Source organism: Terrapene carolina, unplaced genomic scaffold, assembly GCF_002925995.2.
Source record: "Terrapene carolina triunguis isolate 2854851 unplaced genomic scaffold, T_m_triunguis-2.0 Scaffold43082, whole genome shotgun sequence".
NCBI lineage: Eukaryota > Metazoa > Chordata > Testudines > Emydidae > Terrapene > Terrapene triunguis.
This window is the reverse complement of record NW_020707433.1, coordinates 39,706-44,048: the sequence shown is the minus strand read 5'-3', so window position 1 is coordinate 44,048 and position 4,343 is coordinate 39,706. Positions and strand designations below refer to the sequence as shown.

Here is a 4,343-nt window from a genome sequence, read left to right as displayed (position 1 = left end):
CTCCACTGCATTTGGGAGACTGGGTTCAGGGAGGCTCCTGGGAGCTCGGGGGCGACACCCCAGAGGCCGTTCCAGCCTATCCCATGTTATTACTTTTGTCCCTTTTCACTTTGCCGTGGCCGGGGGGCATCCCAGTCCCCTGTGCTGGCTGCACCCTGCCAGGAGCCGCAGACAGCCAGAGCCAGGCCGGGCTCCCCCAGGACCAGGTGTGGCTCTGCCGTGCGTGCCATGGAGAACAGCGCCACCTGCTGGCACAGCCCACACAGTACCCGGGCTCCTCCACACACTCGGCTGCAGGAGGGGGCTGGGGGCTATGGTGCGGGAAGCCCGCAGGGCCAGAGTGGGAAGGCGGAAGGGAGAGGGTGGGTTCTTCCATGAGTTTTATTAGGAACAATCTGTAAATCCCCAGGCAGGTACAAATCCCTGAACAAATTCCCACTGGGCGCCGCAGCCACTGCAAACCCAGGGCTGGCCGGGGGGAGAGCCTGCGGAGCTCCACCAGGACAGCAGCTCCCCTCTCCACAGCCCGGGAGCAAGGCCCACCCACCGGGCACTCTCAGGGCCATCAGAGGTCAATTCGCATCATCTCCCGCAGGCAGATCCTGGCCCCTCAGCCCCTGACAGCCCAGCACCTGCCCCTAGCAGCCAGTCGGTCTCTGATCAGCAGGGCAAGGCAGCTCTCTGGTACCCAGCTGGCTTTGCACTCAGGGCTGTGGGAGACAGGTGAGCCAGAGGGCAGCCAGACTGGGCCGGAGCCGAAGAACGGAGCCGGCACCGGGGCAGAGAGCCCCAAGGGCGTCGCTGCACATGAGCGAATGGGGATCCGGGACCAGCCTGGCGTGGCAGGGGAGCAAGGGGCTGGCCCAGGCCGGTGGGGCTCTGCATGGGGTGACCCAGGTTAGCCCCGAGGGCAGAGGGATGGTCCAGGAACAAGGGGACAATGTTAAAAGTCTGAGTAATTGGAACCGGGGGTGGCTCTAATGGACAGGGGCCGCAGCCCGACCCTGCCCCTGGGCCACGCTCCCCACCCAGCCAGCCCCCGCAAAGAGCTACAGGAGAGGGGCCAGACTGGGTCAGGCCAATGGTCCATCTAGCCCAGTATCCTGTCTGCCGACAGGGGCCAGTGCCTGGTGCCCCAGAGGGCGCAAATCATCGCAGCGCAGACAGGCCCTAGCAGGGCAGAGTCAGTGTAACAGACCCGGGGCTCAGCCAATCAGAAGGCAGGAAGCAGAGAGCGTGGCTGAGGGAGGAACCTGCCCCGGGACAATTTTTGGTATGAAATAGCCATGGAAGAGCAGCCTGGGGGGTGGAGACTACAACTCCCAGCATGCCACACTGCCCTTCATCCCAACAGCATGGCTCCAGGGCATGCTGGGAGTCGTAGTACCCCTAGGCCTCACTCCATAATAAGGCAAAGGGGGCTGCAGCCAGCTCCAGTGCCCCCATAGGTGTGGGGCACAGTGCCCCCCCACTGGGCAATTCCAGCCCTCCCTGCCATTCCCTCCAGGCCAACCAACCCCGAGGCAGCCCCTGGGAGGGTGCCCCACCCAGCTCACATGGCTCCTTCCTAGGGAAGGGGAACCCGCAGCACAGCCAGCCAGGGCCCGATCCACACAGCAGCGAGTCCAGCCCTACGCCGGGGGGGTGACGCCCACTGGCTGGCGCTGGGTCACGGGGAGGCAACAGGCAGCAGCTGGAGGGGCCTCGGGAAGGCCCAGCACCGTGGCCATCCAGTCACTCGTGTGCTCACAAGGCAGCGTGGCCAGGCAGGAGCCAGCTGTCAGCCTGGGGACATCCGGCCTCCAGGCCCCTGCAACGACGGGGCCAGGGGAGGGCAGGGCCCTAGTGCTGAGCCAGCTTCTTGTCCAGCCCCTTGCTCTGGGGCAGGTGGCGGAAACGGCAGTCGGCCCCGTAGCTGCAGCCGGCGTTCCGCCAGAAATGGCACTCCAGGGTGGGGGGCACTCGCACCGGCTCCCTGCGGGCACACACAGAGGGTCCAGAGCCTGCCCACGCCTCATCAGCCCATCCCCCAAACAGCCCAGAGCTCCAGCCCCCCCACCGGCAGACCCTGGGCTGGGGTGCTACTGGGGATGGCATCATGCCAAGGCAGTACCTGGCCACGGCTCCAAAGGAGCATCCCAAGAACCTCACTGGGGAAATAATCCAAGCTGGCACTGGAGGGGTGGGGTGGTTCCTCCAAGCCAGAGCCGAGCAGAACCAGGGCACCTGGAGGGGCGCTGGGCAGCCCCCTCTGCGGGGCACCAGCAGGGGCCCAACTCCTCAGCCCTTGGGACAGCCTCGCTTCGGCTCCTCAGCTCCACATCTCAGCAGACAGCCAGGGGGGCCCCTGCCCACTCCTGCCCCGCTGCAGGCCCCAGCACTCCCACTCCCAAGGGCAGCACCTACCTCCCCATGGGCTGCGGGGCATTGCCAGGGCCAGCCCGACCAGGGGCCGGGGTTGCATGGTCAGGGTGCTTCAGCTGCAGCACAAACTTGGTTCCTTCCACTTCAGCTCCCTGGGGAGTAAGGGGCCGGTCAGCACAGGCCACCACATGGGGCGGGGCGCTCGCAGCGCTGCCAAGGAGCAGTGCAGGGAGGGCACCACGGCACAGCAGGAGACACGCCAACGAGGCAGGGTTCTGGGAGAACAAGGCGGCCCCGGCGCAGAGGGCCTGGGGGAGAGGCCGCAGGGAGAGCAGACGAGCCCAGGCTGGTGTCACCAAGCCGGTGTCGCTGGCACAGGCCCTGTGTGGACGGCCCGGCCCGGCCACGGGGCACTGAGGGAGGGTTCAGCTCACCCAGAGCTGACTGGGGCAAGTCTCCACGCAGAGTGCGTGCCCAGGGCAGGAGTGGGCAGCGAGCGGGGGAACGACAGAACCCACACGGGGCTCTGTCTCCACGAGTGAGAGCCCCAGATGAGCCTTCGGGTCCGGCCCCCCAGCCAGAGAGAGGCAGGATGAGTGGGCCCCTGGGCACAGCAGGCCTGGCCCTAGGAGACTGGTCCTGCCTGCTGCCCACCAGGCTGCATTGATGGCTGGTATCAGGGGCCTGCCGGCCCAGAGCAGCCTCTGCCAAGCCACATGGGCCAGTGCCCCCAGACCCTCTCCTGACCTGCAGGGCTGCGTAGGCCGCCTCCGCTGCCTCCTTCTTCGTGTAGTTGATGAAGGCGCAGTACTTCTCCGGGAGCATCCGCACCGAGTGGATGGGCCCAAACCTGCTGGGCAGAGAGTGGGCTCAGCCCTAGGCTCGGGGCAGCCGACACGAGGGCTCTTGTGCCAGCAGCAGGGAGACAGAGCCAGCGAGGGGGCCCTGGGTCGCCCAGGCTACTCCAGGGAGGGCAGGCTAATGCGCCCCAAGGCAGGCACGGCTCCCGGCCCCACGCTGCAGGGAGGTGCAGCCAGAGCCGGACGGGAGCGGCTATGGCCCAGAAGGCAGCGCTCCTTGGATTAGGCGGCCCCCAGGCTGGCCCTGTGGCAACTCCAGGCATGTGGCGCTTGCTAGCCAAGGCAACCTGGGGGGGCACCAATGGAACTGGGGCGAAGGGCCTGGAGGGGCACCAGCGTAGGGGCGGCCAGGGGTCAAGAGAGCCCCGGCAGGGGAGGGACAGGCTGGCAGGAGACACAAAGCAACAGGGCAGGGCAGGGTTTATGCCGCAGGGTCCACCCCAGCCGCACCGTGCCCCGCCCCCGAAAGGAAGGGGGGGGGGGGGGGGGTGGGAGGAGAATCACTCACCCCTCAAAACAGCTGCGCAGCAACTTCTGGGTGATCCTGGGGGTGACGTTCCCAACCCACACAGCGTACCACTCCCTGCCAAAGGCACACAGCACGGGGTCACCCAGCGAGACAACCAGAGTATCCCGCCCCCCCGCTGCACCCCCAGGCCCAGCGCCTGCCCCTCCCCTCCTCCAGGCCCAACACCTGCTCCCCCACTACACCCTCAGGCTCACATCCCTGCCCCCTCCCTGCCCCAGAGCCCACCCCTCCCCACACCCCCAGGCCCACCTGGCTCTTTGCCCAGGGCCCAACGCCTGCCCCACCCCCAGGCCTAGCAGGCTTTCTGCCCAGGTCCCAGATTCCTCCTCAAGCATAGCCAGAGTTGCACCCGGGACACTAGCCTGTTTCCCCCCCCAGCCCATCTCCCAGGCGCCCCGTTACCTGGCCTGATGCGCAGTGGCTACGGGGTGTCTGGTGCTAGCTGGGGTCTTCCTGCCGCTGGCCCGGAGCCCCTGCTGGGCTGGGCCTTTCCCTCGGCTCCGTGAGTTAGTGATGGTCACAAACCCGCTCTCCCCATCCTCGTCCCCCTCGGCGCAGCCACTGCTGCCCGGGGACCAGCTCCTGGCCCG

At 67.3% G+C, this 4,343-nt stretch overlaps 1 long non-coding RNA gene across 1 annotated transcript; it reads right to left on the bottom strand.

Annotated features, from left to right (window-relative positions):
* Nucleotides 1-967: 967 nt before the first annotated feature.
* Nucleotides 968-3,138, bottom strand: LOC113405568. Its single transcript, XR_003369525.2, has 3 exons — nucleotides 3,112-3,138; nucleotides 2,407-2,516; nucleotides 968-1,975 (listed from the first exon to the last, which is right to left on the bottom strand). It is a non-coding gene; the product is annotated as an uncharacterized LOC113405568 (long non-coding RNA).
* Nucleotides 3,139-4,343: the final 1,205 nt, after the last annotated feature.